This window comes from Manis pentadactyla, chromosome 11 (assembly GCF_030020395.1).
Source record: "Manis pentadactyla isolate mManPen7 chromosome 11, mManPen7.hap1, whole genome shotgun sequence".
Lineage (NCBI taxonomy): Eukaryota > Metazoa > Chordata > Mammalia > Pholidota > Manidae > Manis > Manis pentadactyla.
Genome location: NC_080029.1, coordinates 116,893,152 through 116,916,119, shown reverse-complemented (window position 1 = coordinate 116,916,119; position 22,968 = coordinate 116,893,152).

Sequence of the window (22,968 nt, the reverse complement as noted above, 5' to 3'; positions counted from 1 at the left end):
TTCCCCACTCCCAGCCCATTCTACCAAGGTGCTTAAGGAAAAGAAAATAAATGGCGTTTAAATACTAATTGCACTGACAAAACCTGGGGTAACTTCACAGTCAGGCTAAGCCATTTAGAGCTCCGTTCATCAGCAAGAGGATGGATATCGCTGTTCTGAGGGAGGCTTCTTGACCCTCCTGCCAGGGGGTCCCCACTGTAGAAAGACTTCCATAAAAGGCCAGGCTTCCTTCCACTTTCTGGAGAGTGGAAGAAAGCAGGGAAAAGGGGGAGAAGAAGGGGGAGAGGGAGGGAGCTAGCCAAAGAGAGGGAGAGAGGGAAGGCAGAAAGGGGAAGTGGGAGGGGTGGAAAAGGAAGCGGGAAATAGAGGCAAGGGAGGAGGGAAGGAGAAGGAATAAAGGAGACGGAAGAACAAAGAGGCAGACGAGTTATTGGAACACATGGAACGCATGCCTGATTTGTTTGCAGGCTGTGAGATCCCCAGAACACCCAGCTCGGTTCCTGGAGCTGTGGCGAGGGAGAGGGACTTGAAAGGCAATTCCTCGGGTTGCCTCACACCCCAGAACACCGTGTGTGTGTGTGTGTGTGTGTGTGTGTATACATACATATATATGTATATATATCTTACCTGAGGGTTTCAGCCCCAGGCAAGTTCACTTGATTCGGTGAGAATGAGGACTGACAATAGAACATTCTTGGGGTAAAAGGGTTTATACACAGCTTTGTTCTCTGGGTGATAGGTCAAGAGCTAGAATCGCCTCTGTGTGCAGCAGTCTGCAGGTCTGTAATCCTCCTTGTCTCTGCCTCCACCCAGAGCCCTGGGCACAGCTCTTTATGTAGTGACTCAGTCAATAACAGCTTATTGCCTCTGGGTGTGGGAGCAGCAGCCTAGCAGCAGGCCAGTTACACCATCAAGCAGTTTAGGTTCAGGTGAGGATCCTGGCCAGAGGAACTTCCATTTTCCCGTCTATATATGCAAACATATATATACTTATATATATAAATGTGCATGTTTACACATTTCACACAGTTCCCAGAATCTTCTGAGAGCTGGAACAGGCAGCAAGGGGAGAAAAGGAGCCCTCAGGCCTGTCCTGCACTTGCAGGACACTGGGCCACAGGAAAACTGCAGCCCAGGATGGATGATTTACTCAAGGTCGCAGGGTCAGCAGGGTCTGAGATGGGAGCACCGCTTTGTGTGCAGCACCCATTCAAATCTCTTCTGTCACCCAGGCTCAGGACCACCTTCTGCTTTCCCCAAGACCATCCACACTTTTATCTTTGCGGCCCCTCTCACTGTAAAAAAATGTTAAAAATTATATTTTATGATTGCATTGGTATAAAGACAAATTTACCCTGGCTGGTTCATTATTCTATATTCATTATTATTGACTCATTCATTATTCTGATTTTAAAAGAAACAAAAATCAGAACCTTTCCACAGCCCCTCACAGTGCCCCAGGGCCCCAGTCACAGTGCCTGCCATCCTCAGAGAATGGGGAGCCCGCCCTGCTGCCTCTCATTAAATACTGCATAGATCTCTGCTGCCTGCTTTTCAAAGGGCTTCCACAGATGTGGAGGGAGATGAGATTATTAAGAGAAAAAAAGATCCAGTCTGTTAATAATGTAAAACATTTGCGGTACTCACAGACCTCCAGCCGGGAAACACAATAGCCACAATTGATCCCCCAAGTAGCCAAGAGACTGGAGTTCAGGGTCTCCTGGGGTGTCTGATTCTTCTAGGCCCCACCCACCTACCACTTTGAACTTCCCACCCTGCATCGACAAAACCCGCTTCAGGATCTGCATGGTTCACCAAACGTCCGCCTAGTGCCATCACAGAGCGCGCGCTCCCCTTTCTCCCCTTGGAGTCTACATCAAGGACCTCTGTCATGAAGGTCAAGAGGAGGTGCTCTGTGACAGGACAGCTCCAACATTCCCAAATGATACTGGAAGACAGCGTTCAATTAAGAGGCTAAGTTCCTCTTTCTGTGTGAGCCTTTGAAGATTCCAGATAATGGCTTCTGTAATTTTACTTCTGGTAACTGCAAGAGTCGCAGCTTGTCTCTGCCTTCAGGGAGGAGGCAGCCCGAACAGAGATGGCAAATGTGGGTTGCACATGCTACCAGGCCCAGGCCCAGACTGGAGCAGACATTTCCACCCAGTCACGCGCACTGTCTGCCGAGACTGGAGTCCAGCCTTGGAATCTTTCCCAACCCTGAGGGTACTTTCCGTGGCGCCTGCAAATCCACCCATGTTAGTGTCCCAGTGGACCTTTAGCCGTCCCTGATCCCCTGCCCTCACTTCAGTCCACTCCCTTCACTCTTTTTGTAACTTTGGAGAACTATGTACATAAGGAATCCAAACAGTGCTCCTTATTTTTAGTCCTTGCAATATTATAAGATATGTATATACACACATACACATACTTATACACATAATCACTGTCCCTCTTTCACAAAAGCAAAAAGAGAGGCTTGAAGAGGTTAAATATTAACCCAGAACATAACAATTAATGAATAGTACAGAGCTGGGTTTCAATCCAGACTGAGTATCCCAAACCCAGAACAGAGCTTAATGTACATGTGAGTTCTAACAGGGATAAACCCTTAAATTAATGATGAAAGGTGGACTCCAGAATTCCTGGCAGTGGGGAGCTAGGGAAATTGGTGTATCATTACCCCAAAACTGCTTCACATGAGTCTGCCTAATGAGACTAGGTTCTTAATTTGTTCTCCTATCAAAGGCTCAGGACACAGTGTGGAGACTTCCGGGCACACACGCTGCCTCTCTTGGGATGCTCTCAGCTGCATGCCCTTTGGCCCCTTGGGAGATCCTGGCAGTGCCTAGGCAAGAATAAGCTCTCCAGGGTGGTCTCTGTAGCAACTGTTGGCTTTCTTCTTAACTCTAAGGACCGAGAGATACAGAAAAGGTCACCACCTCCATATTTCCACCAGTCATCTCCTCACAGAAAACCTTCAGACTTGTAAGTTTTGAGCTGCAAAGAGGTGAGGATGAAGTAAAGGAAAGGCAAGCAAAGACTCGGTCTCACCAGCATGGGGGAAGGCCTGGGGGCCACTGGAGATGGGACCCTGCAGCACGGGGCCAGTCCTGATGAACAGAGGAAACCGGAAGGGTGGGATTTGAGGGGAGCTACTGCTTCTCGTTTCTACTCCTCTTCCTCTGTCTCAGAATCCCATCCACTTATATCATCTTTCTCTCCTGGTCCATGCCTTTGGGATCCACAGATCCCCACTGGAGACCTTACCTACCGTGGCACTCGACCCCACACTTCTTCTTTATGATGAATGAGGCAGGGATGAGTTGGGGGGAGAATATTTGCGCTTGTTAAGCACCTATTATGTGCAAGGACTTTATATATCTTTTTCATCTTCAGCCCTTTGAGTTGGTTGTACAATCTGAATTTTACAGTGGTGCAAACAAAAGCTGAAGAGATTAAGTAAACCCCAACCCCCTGCCCCCAGCCCCCCAGTGCCCCTCGCAGAGCACACAGCTGGAAGGCAGAGCTAGGAGTCCATCCCAGATGTGCCTGATTGCATAGCCAAAGCAGACCTTCCCTTCCCTCTGCCTGTCCCTGTGCCACCTCCTCACAGCCCATCAGGCTGAGCAATAAACCAGAGCCATCACATTGATGAGTTTTATCGCTCCTGGGTAACATCCTCCCTTCAGTGGGGTCACCCACGCACCAGAATCATTTACAGTGTACACTAAACACAGAGACTCCCTCTCCCAGATCCTGATTCAGGAGGTCTGGGGTGGGGCCCTAGAATTTGCATTTCTAACAAACTCCTTGCTGCTGCTGCTGAGACCACACTCATAAGAATGGGTTTCTAACGGTGGAGTTTCAGCAGGAAAATATATGGGGCTTGAGGGATTTTTCCAGCAACCCTGGAATCATACCAAGAAGCTCGGCTGCGTCCTCCTGCCCAGGCAGGCTGCTTTTGCTCAAGTCTTTGATGTTCTTCAAGATGGAGCTGGAAAATGTGCTCTGAAACCAGATCTCTGGGGAAGGGGAACCTCCGTGCCTGGTCTCTGGCCCTGGTCTGCTGAGGGCTGGAGCTGCCGGAGCACAGGGAAAACCAGGGCAACGGCTCTGCTCGGAAGGCTTCACAGGCTGCAGCTGAGCTGCCCCTTAGCTGCAGCCCTGTTTGCCCTCAGGGTGAGTCTGAAGGGGATGGGGCGGAGGGAGGCACTGACAGGCCACAGCAGACGCGGCCCACTCACCACTCACCGCGTCTGCCGCCGCCTGCCCCATAACTGATACAAGCAGCCGCTTCTCTCAGGGCATCCCACCAGGGGCTGGAGAGCTGCCTCATTGTGACTCGAGGAGGAGGATGCAGGAAGGACCTTCCCACCCAGGCCACCGCAGGAACTCTCTCCTTAAGAGGGTGGGAGGCCCAGGTTCAGAAGGAGTTAGGAAGTGAGAGCAGCATCAAAGAGCACGCAGGCTCGGATACCAGCCCTCTGCCCGCTCTAATAGCAGCTAACAGTAATCGGGCATTTACTATGTTCCAGGCACCAGCAAAGCCCATTAGATGGATTATACCATTTACACCTTGACAATAACACTATCAGGGCTTTACTACCCTCCGTTTCCAGATAATGGGGAAAATGAGATTCAGAGAGATTGAGAAATCTGCCTCTAACAGCACAGCTGCTAAGCAGCCAAGCTGGGGTCTGAGATGAAACCTACCTTCTCCAGATCCCATGCTCTTTTCTGTCTCCTTTCAGGCTGTGGATTCCCACTGTTCATTCATTTGTTCATTCGTTTGTCATTAATTCATTCATACAAGCATTCCTTCACTTAAATATTTTGGTTACTGGGAATAAGGAAGGAAGACCCCGTCTCCGCCTTCAAGGAACGCACAGATCTTGGAGAAGGAAAACAGGCGATTCACAAGAGTGATAAACGCCATCAAGGGTTAAGTAAGGGGCTGGGGGTGTTACATGAGGGCACCTCACCCGTTTGGGTAGGGAAGTCTCTGGAGGCATCATTAGAAGCGGTAATACTGGAATGAATGAGCCAATTTCCTGCCCCTTCGTTACGTGCTGGCTTACTCTGGATGTGCCATAGTTTAGGGCAGATAGTCCCTGTAGGAGGCTTGAGAGCTTCCTGTTCTGGGGGTTCTCAACTTTGTTGCTTGTTGGAATCTCCTGGAGGGCTTCTAACATTCCCTGTGCCCTGGCCCAGGCTGTGCAATCTGAATTCTGGGGTAGGCAGCCCCCAGGGGATTCCAGTGTGGCAGAGTTTGAGAGCCATTGTTCTAGACAGCTCATGGGAACTCCAATAGGGAGCTTAGCAAGCCCCTACCCACTTCTTGCCCCTGTCTCTCTAAATGAGCAGGGACCAGGGAGAGCTACAGCAGGCCCCTGGTGACTGTGGATTCAAGCAGAGGCATTTTAAAGGCTCAGCAACACCAGTTATGTTTCTGTGACTTCTTGCAGCTGAAGGTTGAAACTTCAGGAGAGAAAAGTGTTTGTGGGAAGGAGCATAGATATGTAGTGTGAGACCATCATCAAGATCTATATTTATCTTCAGCTCTCCCCATGCACGCACAATTACACAGTTAGATGTCTAGATCTGGTGTTCTGCACCATGGCTGTTGCAAAAGAAATGGTTACCTCCTAGCAAGGGACTTGGTGCATCTCAGGAAGACTTGGAAGAATGGTTTTGGTAAAAGAAATGGCAACAACAGTAATGTCCATTTTTGAGCTCTTATTAATGCCAGGCCAGGCCAAATACTATTGCTTTAATCCTCACATCAAATCTGAGAGGTAAGTTTTATTATTATTCCCATTTTAGAAATGAGGAAATGGAGGCCTAGAAAGTCCACCCAGCTAGTAAGTGACAGAAGCAAGATTTGAACCCAAATCCTAAAGCTCTTCCCACAGGGCCATGCCGTCTCTGCTGAGAATAAGGGAGACATGATAAAAGGGACTTCAGTCTAAAATTTAAGAGGGGTGAAGCAAGCCGGATAAAACTTCCAAACCAGACCCAGCAGAAGGCCCTCTCTTCCATCAGTTACTCTATTTAATCATTTCCATCAGTAAATGTGGAAAAGCATACCTTGCATCTTTTATAAAGCCCTCCCCTGATCCCACTGTCCCCTCTGATTACTACTCCATTTATCTGTAAAGCACACGCTGTTTGTATTACCATGAGAAGATGTGTGTCAGATGAATGGGGGTGGGGGGTGTGGGGACGTTCCCTGGGTTGGAAGAGCTCCGGGTCTTCCTACGTGGTGTGCGCAGAGGCCATTCTTGTCTTCCTTCTTTCGCTCTGCCTCCCCAGGAAGGGCTCTTTCAAAGCTGAGGCAGACAAGGGGCTGGATGGCCCGACAAGTGTGGGGGCAGCAGGGAACTGAAGCTAAGAGCTGAGGCAGGGGCCTGGGGCCTGCTCACTGCAGGTGTGGCCAGCACTGCCTGAGAGGTAGTCATTATTCACACTGAATTCTCCCAAACACTGACGCACTTGCAGACCCTCAGAGCTGCTGTGCACTCCCCACCTCCCCCAGCAGTGGGGGAAGCTCTGGACTGATAATGGGGTAACCTGTAACTGCCAGGAATGGGGCTCAGAACAAAGAAAGTCTCAGGCACAGATGACAAGAGGCAGCTTCCCAGAGCCTGACATGTCCACATGTCATGGTTGCTGTTCACCACCTGCCTCACCGAAATCCTGCCAGCATGCCCACCACACAGACCCACAAGGTAAACATGCTTCCTGCTCTTACCACATTTATGTTACCCGCCTCAAGACACCCCAAACACAGGACCCAAAAGAAACTGGTGGTGTCCTTTTTCAGACGAGGATTAGAAATAGCCTCACCCATCAGGTAAGAGGGACTGCAGGAGGCAGAGACCACAGGCATGTCTCTGCTTTCAAAGAATATACTGCTCTGCTGAGAGTGCGGAGGAAAATCACAAAGCATGTTATTAAGGATCCAAAGGAATGTCCCAGACAATAAGCATTTGAGCCGTTTGAAGGAGACGGATCTCTGGAGAATGGGGTGCGGCAGGAAAGGCTTAACAGCAGATGTGGGGCTTGGACAAAGCCTTGAGTAAGGATTTCACCAAGAGAGAAATGGAAAGGGTTTAATATTTCCAGATGGAGTGGCTGGCAAGAACAAAGGCGTGAGGGCAGGAAAGTGCATAGCATGTTTGGCTGCAATCAGGGGGCCAACTTGAAGGGGCAACCTGGGTGCAGGCAGGGAGCAGAGGAGGGAAGTGGGTGAGGCTTGCCCACCAGGCCATGGCAGGCAGGGAAGGGCATCCTGGGAGAGCTGGAAGCAGGCTGGGGCTTGACTGTGGGAGCCGTGGGGAGCTGTGGTGGGGTCTTAAGTCCGGGAGGGGTTTGGCAGAGTGTGCAGGGTGGAGTGCGGAACAGAGGCAAGGACGTAGCAAGGCGGTGGTACACAAAGTGAGTGTGGGCATTAGGGCCCCGACTGCTTGGCAGCTACAGGCACAGACAGCAGGAGAGAGGGGCAGGGGCCATAGGAAGAAGACTGGATGGAGTGACAAGACTCACTGCCTATGGGAGCTGAGGGGGAGGTAGGGGTCTGAGGGGACCCCATTCTCCAGCTAGAGTGACTGGATAAAAGGAGTCCTAGAATTCTGAAAGGAAGTGAGGTAGTGAGGGAAGGGGCTGAGTTTTCACAGGCATCTGCAGGAAATCTAGAATGCAAACCATATGTGAGGAATAGGGGATGAGGAATCTGGAGTGTGAGATGGGTCTTGAGAAGGTTTCCCCAAGGATCCCGGGACAGTGCAGGCAGTGCTAGCTGCTCATGGGGAAGCCTCAGTACACACGTGCTCCCATCCCCGACCTGGACCCCTCCTGTTCCTGCACCCCTCCAGGAACGGCCTCAGAACTGCCCTGACCCCCTTATCCCGAGTCATCACTTAATTATTTCACTCCCAAACAATAGGAACCAGGTAATAACGATAGTGTTGCACCCAACAGAAATTGAACAGTAAAAAGGTTAATTACATTTATTTTTTTTTCAAAACTTGTGCAAAAGGAAGATGTTCAAACAATTGGGCAGACTAATTGAAAGCTAATGTTGTCACTAAATTGAATTTCAAATGGATTTTACATCCATAGTTCATTTTGCTAATTTCATTCTCTGCATCTTGTAATTTGTTGACAGTGATTGATTATTTAAGTGAATAATATCTATGTACCAAGGTCTTTCAGTAATAGAAAATGCCTTACATGATCATAATGTCAATGAATATTGTTTATTTACATTTTCACCACCTACCTAGTTTGTAGGAGGTGTTGGGGTCAACAGAACTAGCCCCAAGATTCAGGGGATCAGAGCGACTGAGGGAAACCCATGGGCATTGGGGTAAGTGGGTCCCTGTACCTTTAAGATACTAGGCCACAGCTGGTGTCATCCATCATGATTATTTTTCCAGCAAAAAGAAATCAGAAACAAACACAGATTTCTGGGCTTGGAATCTAGGCATTTCTTTTGGATAGATTACTGGGTACGCTGCTGAGAAAAACATGAATTGTATGTGGGGATTGAGGAGGAAAGGTGAATGAAGAGAGGTTTATGATAGAGCCAGAGAAGTGCCATCCGGATAGTGTTACAGTAACACACACACATCCGAGGGCCTGAAATTCTCAAATTTCACTGTGCCTCAGAATCACCTGGAAATGGGTTTTAAAATGTAAATTCCCAGGCTCCACTCTTGCGCAAATATAGAAGCAGCCCTGGAATCTGCCTGTGAAAAGCAAGCAGCCAAACTGCTGCCGACACACTGAGAAACACGGCTCCTCCTCCCTAAACATTCACTGTGACATGTCTTGAACTCTTTTCCCAAACCTGTTTCTGATCCACTACATCCTTGCTGCTTCCTCTCCTGCCCTCAAAACAACGTTATGAAATGACCGCTATTCTTATCCTCCTGGGATGGTTGAGGGAAGGGAAGCACAGGGAGGTTAAGTATGCAGTGATGACAGGCCCGATATCCTGGTAATAGACCTGGAAGAGAATCTTGCTTTTGATTCTTACTAATTGTGCAACCCCAGGCAAGTAACTTAGTCACTCTGAGCCTCAGTTTTTTCAACTGTAAATGGGGATACGAATCCCTCCCTGACAGAAGACTAAGTGGGATTAAGAAAAGCACTTTGCACAATGCCAAGTGCCCAGTAAGCTCTTACTGCTCTAAGCTGGCTCTGAGTGTGAGCCCCACATGGAATGAGACCAAGAGAAGCAGAGAGCATGGAGAAGGAGACGGTCAGCCCTGGCTGGAGGCCTGTGGGAGGGCTCACACCTCATCAGCATGTGCTGGGGCCCAAAGGTCATTTATTAAACCTTTCACTTTAAAAGTGCAGTTATTTTTCAAATGTGCTATTCTATTGTGATATATTCACAAGGGTGAAAATAACCTGTGTTTCAGTATCATCTGGAATATCAAGGGATTGCAAACAACCTAAATGTCAATTAATGGGGGCTGGCTCAATGATTTTAAGGTGTAAATGAAATACAGTGTCATGAAATGCTATGACACTATAGAAGGGAATGAACAAGCTTTTATATGGAATACCTTCAAGTTTTGATGGATGGATAGATAGGTAGATAGGTAGATAGATAGATAGATAGATAGATAATAGATAAATAGGTAGATAATAGATAGATAGATAGGTAGATAGATAGATAGATAATAGATAGATGACAGATAGATAGGTAGATAGATAGATAATAGATAGATAGATAGATAATAGATAGATAGATGATAGATAGATAGGTAGATAGATAGATAGATAGATAGATAGATAATAGATAATAAATAGATAGATAGATAGATGATAGATAGATAGGTAGATAGATAGATAGATAGATGATAGATAGATAGATAGATAGATAGATAGATAGATAGATAGATCGATCGATCAGAAGTCTAGAAGGAAAGAAAAGAAACATCATTTGCCCTTGGGTGAGGAAGTGACGTGGGACTGGATGGACAGGGTTGGAGGAAGACTTTTTGCTGAAGAGCTTCTTGCACCTTTTGCATTTTGAGCAATGCAAATGTACATCTTCAGAAAGTAAATAATAATTAGAAATAGAAAGAATGTACTAGCAGCTATTTATTTATTCATCCACAAAACAAATGCTTATTGAACCCCTGCTACATGCCAGGCCCTCTTCTAATGCTGAGGACTTCAATAATGAACAAAACAGGCAGAATCCTTCATATTCCGTGGATGAGAGACCATAAACACAACCCATGAATGAAGATGACAGCACGCTGGAAGGTGGTGGGTGTTACAGGGGGAAATAAGGCAGGGTAAGCAGAGTGGGGAATGCTGGGAGCCCATTTTTAAGAGGGTGATCAGGGAAGTCCTCTCTGAGATGAAAAGCTTGAAAAGACTTAAAGGAGGCAAAAGGGTGAGCAGCAGATATCAGGGAAGAGCCTTCCTGCCAGAGGGAACAGCCCGGGCAAGACTCTAAGGAGGCGAGCACCTGGCATGGACAGAGAGGAGGCCGTTGTGGCTGGCCTGGGGTGGGCAAGATGGAGAGAAGTAGGAGACGGGGTCAGAGAGAGAGAGGGCAGGGACAAGGCAGACCAGACAGGCCCTTTCAGGAATTCAGTCTTTATTTTGAGTTGAATTGGAAGTCATGGGAGGTTGTGACTAGTGTGGGGCAATGTGACTTAATGATTTTAAAGGCTTGCTTCTGTTTGTGTATCGAGAAAAGACTATAGAGAAGCAAGGGAAGAAACAGGAAGACTGATTTGGAGGCTCTTAATCTTGAAGAGGTTGTTCTGATTGTATTTATTTCCTAGGGCTGCCTTAACAAATTACCACAAACTAGGGGACTTGAAACAATAGAAACATATTCCCTAACAGTCCTGGAGTCCAGAAGTCCCAAATCAAAGTGTCAGCAGTGCGGTATTCCCTCTGAAGGCTCCGAAAGAAAACTCTTCCTTGCCTCTTCCAGCTTTGATGGCTCTGGGCATTCTTTGGTTTGCAAAATTCTGATTTCTGCCTCCGTCTTCTCGTGGCCTTCTCCCTGTGTCCCTGTGTCTCTGATCTCTCTCTGCCTCTCTCTTGTAAGGACACCTGTCAATGGATTTAGGGCCCACCCTGAATCCAGGATGATCTCATCTCAAGATTCTCAGTTACATCTACAAAGACTTTTTTTCAAAATAAGGCCACACTCACAGGTTCTGGGGTTAGGATTTGGATGTATCTTTTTGGAAGCCATGATTCAAACTACTGTAGTGGCTTAGAACCAGAATGACAGCAGTGAAAGTACTGAGGAGATTCTTGGTGTATTCTGAAGGTAGAGCCTACAGGATTTGAGGAGTGAAAAAAATGAGGAGTCAAAGATGACTCCCTAGTTTTTGGCTGAGCAACTGGAAGGATGGAGTTGCCACCAGCTGGGACAGGAAAGGTTGCAGATTGGAGGAGGGTATAGATCAGAAGTTCAGTTTTCAACACAGTAAGTTTGAGATGAGTATTAGGTGGATATCAGGTAGGCAGGTGGATGTAAATACTAGTGTTAAAAAGGGAGTTCAAGGCTAAAGACATAAATCTGTGAATCATCAGCATATAGATGGTATTTAAAGTCATAAAGCTGGATGAGATTGTCTCTGCAGGGAGTGTGGCAGGAGGAGAGAAGAGGCTCTGTGCCCAGGACCTGTTCTTGGCTGTGGGTGAAGAACTTGGATGAGTGGGAAACCGAGAGGTGCAGAAATCAATGCTCAGAAGTGTCCCAACTGCAAGCCACCCTTCCTCCCAAGTCATAGTCCAGGCCCCCATGGGGCGTGACCACTCTCTCTCCACACATCCTCCAAGTGGCCAGTAGGTCATGGCTTCTGTTTTTATAGGCTTCCTTTAGTGATCGGTTCTTTTGAATATCCGTAAGTATAAAAGAGGAAGAGGAAGAACAGGGAAGGAAAAGCCTCTTGCAGTTTGGGAGAAATTCCCCTTCCCCTCCAGGAAGGCCCTGGACCACGGCCCCTGAAGTTCATCTCCACCACAGTAGACGATCCCATTTCTGATCTTTCTTTCCAAACAAAAGACTAGTCAGACACATCAACTCAGATCAAAATAACTCCGCCTGAGTGGCAGCATTGCCAACCTCTGCCCATTTCAGCAGCTTTCAGTCCCCATTCTTATTTGTTGAAAGGTGAGAAAACAAATATATTGGCAGGTTGTCATGAACTATTTTCTCCCCAAATCCAATATACTGTGCATGATCCAAATCTATTTATACTCCTAAAAAATTAAAATCAATGCTTGTACATGGCTATTTGTTCTTATCAAGTTTGCCTTCATAATGAAGAGACTGTAAAGTCTGCTGAGAGCTTTCTCCATTCAGGAAACGTGTGGTTGATGGGGCCAAGGTTTTAGAGTAGGCAGGAGGGGTCAGTAGGAGCAAAGCCAAGGTCAAGAATGTCATCCTCTTATTGACTCTCAGTTTGGTTATGTTTTATGACCACAGATTGTAAGTCCTTGGTTAAGGGAGGTAGGAATTTGCCTATACCCTTGGCGTTTCAGTGGGTACAACTAATTCATACATTGTTTAGGATGTGCATATCTTCCAACCTGGCTACTCCTCAATGGGAACAGATCCTAAAAATATCCTCACATATGTACACAAAGCATATGGCAAGGATATTACCTACAGCACTCTTAGGAATAGCATGTGAAACTGTAAACCACTTAAAAGTCTATTAACAAACACATTGTTTTGTACCATCTATAAAATGGAATACTATGCATTTTAAGAAAGGCTGGATGGATTAGTTTCCTAGGGCCATCGTAACAAATATCCCAGACTGGGTGGCTTAAACAACAGAAATCAATTTTCTCAAAGTTCTGGAGACTAGAAGTCCAAGATCAAGGCATTTGCAGGTTGGTTTCTTCTGAAGCTTCTCTCCTTGGCTTGCAGATAGCCGCCGTCCTGCCTTCTTATGTTCACATGGCCTTCTCTCTGCGTGTGCGTGTGTCCGATGTCTCTCCTCATGTCTTCAGAAGAGGACACCAATCGTATTGGATTAGGACCTACCCTACTGGCCCATTTTAACTCAATTATCTCTTTAAAGATCTTATCTTCAGTAACAGTCACATTCTGAAGTACTGGACATTAGGGCTTTAACATATGAACTTTGGGGCACAATTTTACCTATAATGCTGGACTAGCTCCATATGCTCTGACTTGGAAAAATGGCCAGGACATTTTGCTTAGAGAAAGAAGTGAGTTGCAGAAGAGACTGCAGAGTATTATCCTAATGTAGCTTTAACAATAACTGTGTGTGTGTGTGTGTGTGTGTGTGAGTGTGTGTAAAAACATCAGCAATGGCACACCGATCAGCTAACAGTGGCTCTCTGGAGAGCAGGATGGGAGGGCAGAGGACTCCAGCATCTTATTTTATAAATGCCTGTATTGTTTGTTGGAATTTTGTTTTACAACAACCACGCAATAAGACTGTAATTTACTTTTTGCACACCTGGTAGGGGAAAAGGAAGGCTACACTTGCTCACTGGGAAGGACCGAAGACAATGCGTATTCACCACCACATTCAGCCTATTCGTCACCACCACCGTGTCAATGCCTACTATGTGCCAAGTGTTGTACTATAGATCTCACTTCTCCCCACACTGATGTGGCGAGCTATACATTAGGATACTCATTTTGCAGATAGGCTGACAGGGTAAACTGGCCCAAAATTCTGTAACAAGGGAAGACACTCACCTGGCCATAAGTTTCATGTAAACTTCAAGTATAATATGACACAGCTGCTAGAGAAAGATATTGCATATTTAGTCACACTCCTAGAAGCATGGTGTTTGGTCCAGCAAGGTGAGGGTTCCATGATCTTCAGGACTGGCCAGATGTCACTGGGGTGTGGGGTCTAGCTAGTGACACAAGCCATTGTAAACCAGAAGCTCAGGGCCTGGATCCAACCTGCAAATACATTTTCTTTGGCTTATACAGTACTATAAAAAACAAAAATTAAACAAAAGAACCCCTGGTCTGATAAAAACAACATTTTCAAATAGAAACCCAGATTCCCAGCAGCATTTGAAAAGTTCAGAAGATTTGGCACCATCGTTTAGTGCCAACACCTGGCTGGATCTGAGCCATGTCTGCTTCCTTTAGTTCAAGCATTTTTGCCAGTTTGCCACAGCACTCACTGCTCCCACTTGTCCCCCAATAGCAAGGCTGAGCCTTTTATCATCGAGTTTGCAGAGACAAACTCCTTTGTATCCATATCTCTATGAAAAGTGGAAAAACAAAGTGTGAGAAGGCGACATGATTTTACTAGACCTAGTCTGCTCGTATTTCTAGTATTGTCATACCAGCCTGGTGTCTATAGAAGTCTGGATTTGCAGTCCGAGTGCAGCACACATGAAGGAAGCAGCATGGCATACAGGAAGGTCTTCGGGGAAAGGTTACAGTGGCTGTTGATATTGATCTTGGAGAAGAAGAGGCTCAGAAGATGCAGGATTACAGTTTACAGATATTGGAAAGACTGTCATAGGACAAAGGGACTGGCTTATGTGTTAACTTCAGTATGTAGACCGATGACAGAAGTTCCACAAAAGCAGACTTCAGCTGAATATATGGATGAGTTTTTGAATAACCAAGCTTCCAAACAGGAACGAGGTGTCTAGAGGAGTGGAGAACTAGAAGAGGTGAGGCAGAAGTTGTCAGGACATAGAACAGAAATAGCTTAGGAGGAGGCAAAGCCCAGCCAGGAGCTCTAGTCCTGCCATCTCTTCGCTGTGACCTTAAATAAGTCACTTAACTAGACAGCTGTAAAATAGGCAATCGTGCTGCCTTTAAGATATGTGGTGAGGGTAAAATTAAAAAGTACAAGTAAATTATTTTGTATAATGTTTGGCATGTAGTAAACACTCAATAAATGTTAGCCATTATTATTTGCAATTGGGTGAAAGGTTGGATAATTTATAAGAGCATTGCCAAGTCTAAGTTCTGTGATTTTACGGTTTCTTCATCTTCATTTTCTCCCTCCAAGAAGTTTCTGAAAAGAAAGAAAATGAGTGTATTTCAATCTCATTTTCTTTTAATTGCTTCCCTCCCACTCCTGCCAAGGCTCTTCTAACTCATGAAATGACCACAGGCTAACTATGTGAACTACAGACTTTATTTTTAGCTCCCTCTATGGCTTCTTCTTTTGTGCAGAACACGCTGCAAGTCTACTAAGGTTTGCAAAAGATACGCTCTTTGAAAATGTTTGTTCCTCGTCTCCATTGCTTCAGATTTAAAGCTGATTGTCCTGAGACCTTTGATCAGTAGTGATGATCTCAACGGGCGGAATCAAGTTCAAGATCAATCAGCTTCTTTCTTATGGAATGAACCTAGAAGAAGCAGACAGACAAAAACAAAATGCCGAGCCATTAAATTGAGACAGAAACCTTATCCTTCAAGCATAAGATAAAAGTCTGCAGGCTGCACGGGATTGTTGAGCTTGTGGTTTTATGGCTACTTTGGTAGAGAGGGAAAAACTGTGGTAAGAATACAGTGTGTTTCTTTTTCTAGTAGAAGCTGGTTGTGGTAGACACTGTGGAATACATACCCGTTCCTCCTTCCTCTTTATGAGTCAAAACCCCTGTTTTGTTTGAGACGTGAATGTGCTCAGTTCATCACCCTTCCCTAGTCCCTGTTGGTACAGCTGGTTCTGACCAATGAAAGAAAGGTTGACTTCTTGTTACATGAGGATGATAAATCTCGTACTTCAAACACTGTTTGTCAGGTGTTCTGTTACTCCGGCCAAACAGAATCTCCACAATTCTCTAATCCTCAGCTGAGCATCCGACAATTCGATTCAATTCCGACACTATCCGCCTGGAGTCAGCCTCAGACCCCACAGGGGGGTGCTCGGGCCCACGAGACTGCCCCACTTCACACCAGCCTCGAGTCCCAGACTGCCGTACTTCCCACCAACCAGCTATAAACCAGGAGTTCCCATGACCCCCTCCCCAGGCTCGGCAATTTGCTAGAACTATTCACAGAATTCAGGAAACACGTATGTCTACTGGTTTATTATAAAAGATATAACTCAGGAACAGCTAAATGGAAGACACACACAGGGCAAGGTATGGGGGTGCACAAGTGCAGCTTTCATTCCCTCTCCAGTGTTTGGGCCGGCCTTTGTCTTCTCACATGTCTGTGGGCAGAATGGGAAGGCACCTTCCCCCATGTCTGAACGCAGCACGGGAAAGCACAAGCTTGAGAACGACCGGTGCCGTCCTTGGAGGTTATCTGCCCACAAAAACATATCTTGTCCTCGAAGATGAGCCAAGACCCCTCACTCTGAAAATAGGGAGACCTTGAGGATGTGTGAAAACACTGCCCCTGCTTACCAGGCTGCTTCTAAGAAAATCAACAAGGTGCTCTGGCCTGTCCCCCCCTGAGATGGGAAAGATGAGTATAGCACTTGACTGAGGTCCGAGAAAGGCAGTATAAAAATAAAGGTGCTGCGCCACTTCGGGGCTGCAGCCATTGTCTGTCTGTCTGTGTTGTCTGTGTTTTTTGTTCTCTCATTTCACCCAAAGAAGATGAGCGGCATGTTACATCTGGCGCCCAACGTGGGGCGTCCTCTCAGAGTGAATTGTACATATATTCAGCTCCACGCCTCCCCTTCGGACTGTTCGACTTCGACGGCAGGCACCGTCACTCCAGGCACCACCCTGCCAGCGTGTCCAAGCGTTCACTAACCCAGAAGCACCTCAAACCATGTTGTTTAGACACTTTAATGGAGATTTCCTTATATGGGTATGATTGACTAAATTATTGGCCATTGGTGATTGAACTCAACCTCCCGACCCTCTCCCTTACCTGGAGGTGGGGTGGGGCTCAAAATTCCAAATGTCTAATCATGCCTTGGCCTTTCTGAAGATGTCCCCCTTCCGGAAGGTAACTAGGGGCCCCCAGCCACCTGTCATGTCATTGGCTTACAGAAGACAGTATCATTCAGGAGATGCCAAGGGGTTTAGAGGTTCCATGCTAGGAAGCAGGGACAAAAACAAGATTTTTAACTTTTATTATACCACAGAATGCTCTCTAGTTCATAGACCAACTACTGACTAGAAGTGTCCATTAATTTTTACTGTGTAACAAAGTACTCCAAACTTAATAGCTTAAAACCACCACCATTATACTATTTCTTATGACTCTATGGGTTGACTGAGGCTCTGCTGGACCACTCTTCTGCTGTCTCTCTTGAGGTCTTGTTTTGCCTGAGGGTTTCAGCCCTGGACAAGTTCACTATGGATTCAGTGAGACTGAGAAATGACAATGGAATGTTCTTAGAAGGGTTTATACCTGCCTTTTTTCTCTTGGTGGTAAGTTGAGCACTAGAATCACATCTGCATCCACCAGTCTGCAGGTCTGTAATCCACCTCCATCTCTGCCTCTGTGCAGAGCACTGGGTGGAGCTCTTTATATAGTGACTCAGTCAATAATAGTTTATTCCCTACAGGTGTGGAAGCAGTAGCCTAGCAGGAGGCCAAGTACATCATCAAGTAGTTTCTGGTCAGGTGAGGATCCTGGCCATAGGGACTTCCATTTTCCCCACAAGTCTCATGTGGTTGCAGCCAGACAGCCAAAGATGGCTTTACTCGCATGCCTGATACCTTGGTGGAGACAGCTGAAAGGTGGGGACCTCTCTTTCTCTCTGTCTTGCCAATGGGTTTCAGCCCCAGGCAAGTTTACTTATGGATTCAGTGGGACCAAAGAAAATGACAGTGAAAAGTTCTTGGGGTGAAAGGGTTATACCCAACTTTATTTCCAGGTGGCAGGTCAGTCACCAAAATCCTGTTCACTCAGAGCGAGTCTGCATGCAGCAAGCCGGTCTCTGCCTCTGGGCCTCTCTGTCCGCACAGCCATCCTCCAGGCCTCTCTACACAGTCCTCCCACACAGCCATCCTCCAGGCCTCTGTCCTCGGCACTGCCTCCACTCCAGCCTCTGCTCTGCTCTCCTGCAGCCTTTCAGCTCTGCCACCGTGTCGTGCCCAGAGCACTGGGCAGAGCTCTTTTTATAGAGTCAACAGCCATGTATTGCCCACAGGTATGCAGTGAGCTAGTCAACCAGGGCCAGGTAAGAATCCTGGCCACAGGAACTCTCATTTTTATTTTTTGGTATTATTCATCTACAATTACATGAGCAACATTATGGTTACTAGACTCCCCTCATTATCAAGTCCCCACCACATACCCCATTACAGTCACTGTCATTAGCATAATAAGATGCTACAGAGTCACTACTTGTCTTCTTCTCTGTGTTGTACAGCCTTCCCAGTGCACCCACACACACACATTATGTCTGCTAATCGTAATGCCCCTTTCCCCCCTTATCCCTCCCTTCCCACCCACCCTCCCCAGTTCCTTTCCCTTTGTTAACTGTTAGTTCATTCTTGGGTTCTGTGATTCTGCTGCTGTTTTGTTCCTTCAGTTTTTGCTTTGCTCTTATACTCCACAGATGAGTGAAATAATTTGATACTTGTCTTTTCCTGCCTGGTTTATTTCACTGAGCATAATATCCTCCAGCTCCATCCATGTTGTTGCAAATGGTAGGATTTGTTTTCTTCTCATGGCTGAATAATATTCCATTGTGTATATGTACCACATCTTCTTTATCCATTCATCTACTGATGGACACTTAGGTTGCTTCCATTTCTTGGCTATTGTAAATAGTGCTGTGATAAACATAGGGGTACATATATCTTTTAAAACTGGGCTGCTGCATTCTTAGGGTAAATTCCTAGGAGTGGAATTCCTGGGTCAAATGGTATTTCTATTTTTAGTTTTTTGAGGAACTCTCATTTTTTCCACACTTTATATTTGGCCTTTCCACATGTCTAGCCTTTACATGGCAGCTGGGTCCCAAGAGCAGCAATTCTAAGAGGGCGCTATCTTTCCAGTGGGTTTCACCCCCAGGCAAGTTCACTATGGATTCAGTGAGACTGAAGTATGACAGTGGAACAATCTTGGGGTGAAAGGGTTTATTACCCAGCTTGTTCTCCCTGCAATAGGTTGAGCATTAGAATTATGTCTGCATCCAACAGTCTGCAGGTCTGTAATCCTCCTTCCTCTCTGCCTCCTCCCAAAGCACTGGGCAGAGCTGTTCATATAGTGACTCAGTCAGTAAAAGCTTATTGCCTAAGGTGTGGAAGCAATAGCCTAGCAGCAGGCCAGTTACATTAAGTAGTTTAGGTTCAGGTGAGGATCTTGGCCTTAGGAACCTTCACTTTATCCACAGGCACATTCCAATGAGGACTCATCAAGCTTTTGCTTGCTAATGACCCATGGGTCAAGCCCAGAGTCACTGTGGGAGGGGTCCTCAGAGGAGACACCAAATTAATCATTTACCACACCACAGATTTTTGTAGAAGTGATCAATTCTTTATGTAGGAGCTTAGGACTATATAAACCCCCAGCTCCCTTCTAAATAGTAAATTCCTTCTTTTTGCAATGTTTTCCATGGCTTTATCCTTCTTCCCTATCTTTCTCCTTTACTTTTCCTCTCCTTGTAACCAACCCTCACCCCAAAAAAGTTAAAGCTGTGCCAAGTTAGAGGCATCCCAATTAATTGGTATCTAAGGATTAGTATCTGAACTCTTTAAACTAGTGTTTTAAACCAATAGCCTACAGACATGTTTGGATCGGGGCTCAGTTTTTTAAAGCAAGGAAACTTCATATTAGAATTCACAGTCCTAGTTTCACTTGAGAATTTGAAAGAGCAAGCAGTTCCAGGACCGCATTCTTTCACTTCAACGACAGGCAAGAGCTGAGTTGAGGATCGCCTTTCAGAAGGGCCAGAGTTCTCCAGATCACCCGAAGTCCCCACCACTCCATATTGTCTTGTTCTAATAGGAACCATGGGTTCGAATCTGACTTATCTAACTCACGTTCTGTTATCTGCTTGGCCTGTGAAGGTCTTTGAGTTGCAACCCCAGCTTTAAACGTACTCTTAATTTTCTCTCATTCACCATAACATACCCCCAATTAATATCCTCTATATAAAAGGTACTCATTGTTATTTTTCACTCACTCATTCAACACAATTCCATTATTATACCTTATCGAATGCCTTTCCTAGTGTGAGGTCAGCTCATCAAATAATGTCTTGCCTTTCATTAAAGCTTTGCCAAAAATCCCATCACCTTTTAAACACCTTGCTTGGTTTAGTAATGGTAAAGTAGTGGTGGATTCTTCTGGATTCCACCATGTTTAAATTCAGGACCTCAGATTCAACTCCTCCCTCATAATGTCTCAGGTCAAAACTTGATTATAAATACCATTGTTTCTGGATTATAGTTGGATGTCCAACGCACAAGGACAGAGTCTTCATGTAAAGCAATGCTTTGTAACATGAGGACCAAGAAACACAGCCAAGTCCTTTTCAAAGAGACACGTTTGGTTCACAAATGGAGAATCACTGAGGGCAGTGCTTCTCAAAGTGTGGTCCTTGAGCAGCATTACCCATAAGCTTGTTAAAAATGCCAAGTTCCAGGCCCTAGCCCTGACCTAATGGATCAGACATTCTGCAGAGTAGGGCCCAGCAATCTGTGTTTTAACAAGCCTTCCGCTTTGTTCTGACGAATGCTGAGTTTGAGAACCACTAACTTAGAGCCACCCTACACCATTAGGCCTTGTGGTTTCAATTCGAGTGAAGCAGAGTAAGAGACCCCTCCCCAGGGGGCTACTGGTTCCTCTGCCCTATTTATATTTTCCAGAGTCCCTCCTGGTTGCAGGTTAGTGATTCCCAAAGTGGCTCAGCATCAGTACCATCTAAGGCGTGCTTTCCAGCCCATGCCCACCCCATTCTGAATCAGGATCCTGGAAGTGTGCAGCCCCTACAAGCTCCCCAGGTGATGCTAGTGCTCACTCAGGTTTGGAAACCATTTGTAGAGATTAGCTGCTAATGGACTCACCTCTTTCTGCCTCCCACTAAACACAAGTTGGGGCAGTTTGGCACTCAAGTTCCTGGAAAACCGCTTTCAAAGCCTCTCTCAATTCTGCTGCTGGTTTTGGAGGGCCACTGAGTGGCACTGGGGCATCTGTAGAGGGACACACCTGTGTGCACGCTGCTCCACTTCCACATGCAGACGGCAGCTCCCCAGCCCCAATGCCCACATGGCCAAACTGTTTGGTCGGCCTGCCCTTTGGGGCTTCCTGTAATGGCATTTGACCCATAATATGCTTTCTGCCAGGCTAGAGGGGATTGTTTGCAGACCTTCTGGAAGGCTAATAAATAAATGATGGGCTTCTTTCTGGCCACAGGAAATCATCTCAAGGTCAATGATACTGCAGAGCAGGGCTTTATAGAGCTTGCTAAGATTAAAAAATCATCAGCTCCCACTAACCACATCCCTTCTTTTCTGAAACTTTGAAGCTCTGCTGCTGCAAAAAGGAGCACAATTAGGCCTCGATAAAATTTTAATAGCAGAAATTATGCACTCTGCAACCAGCCTACAATTAGCCGTTGCTATGCTACGGGCAGAACCTAATCACGATAATGAGGCAAACAAAGGGAGGGAATTAATCAGGGCTATAAGGTTAGTGCACAGCCGGCTCCATCTCAGAGCGCTGATTTCTGAAACACAGCAGTTGGACCCCTGGGAAATCTCAATCCTACACAAGGCTAGATTAGCTGGTATGGGGGGGTGTGTAACTTCTTCTGAGTAAGGAAGGCTATGTGCTATCATTCTTACTACCACCATGAGGATGTATTCATTTTAAGAAAATAATGCCACCCCTCGATTCGGCAAGAGAGATATTGCTTTATCAGACACAAGCCCTGCCCTCCAGGACTTTGCTATTCCAAGCGTGGTCCTCAGACCAGCAGCAGCAGAGCCATCTGGGAGCTTGTTAGAAATGCGGAATCTCAGGCCCACTCCAGACCTCCTGAATCACTGTTGGATTTTAACAAGATCCCTAGGTGATCTGTGTTCACACTGAAGTTGAGACATGTCTTGTCGATGGGTTTCAGTCCCAGGCAAGTTCGCTATGGATTCAGTGTGACCAAAGAAAATGACAGCAAAACGTTCTTGGGGTGAAAAGGTTATACCCAACTTTATTTCCAGGTGGCAGGTCAGTCACTGGAATCCCATTCACTCAGAGCGAGTCTGCATGCAGCAAGCCAGTCTCTGCCTCTGGGCCCCTCTGTCCACACAGCTGTCCTTCGGGCCTCTCTGCCTGCACAGTCCTCCCGCACAGCCGTCCTCTGGGCCTCTGTCCTCAGCGCTGCCACCACTCCAGCCTCTGCTCTGCTCTCCTGCAGCCTTGCAGCCCCACCACCATGTCACACCCAGAGCACTGGCAGAGCTCTTTATATAGAGTCAACAGCCATGTATTGCCCACAGGTGTGCAGTGAGCTAGTCAACCAGGGCCAGATGAGAATCCTGGCCCCAGGCACTCTCATTTTATTCACAAGACACCCTGCTATAGGAGACTGCATCCTAGTAACATTATGACAGTGGTTATTATAACTATGGTTTCCGCCAGGTTCTAGGTGAGGCAGTCTGCACGTGTGATTGTCGCATTTAACCCTCACCATACATCACTTAGTCCTCACTATGAGGTTTCCCCCATTTTGCACATGAAAAAAATTGAGGCTCAGAAACGTTAAACTTGTCCAAGTTCACTGAACTGGTAGTAGGAAGAAAAAGAATTGTACTTCCTGGGTGTGGATAAAGTGAAGGTTCCTGTGGCCAGGATTCTCACCTGGCCCTAGTTGGCTAGCTCACTACACATGTGTGGGCAATGCATCATTATTGACTCTATATATAGAGCTCCGCCCAGTGCTCTGGGCAATAGAGTGGCAGGGCTGCAAGGCTGCAGGAGAGCAGAGCAGAGGCTGGAGTGGTGGCAGTGCCAAGGACAGAGGCCCAGAGGCAGAGACCAGCTTGCTGCATACAGACTTGCTCTGAATGAATGGGATTCTAGTGACTGACCTGCCA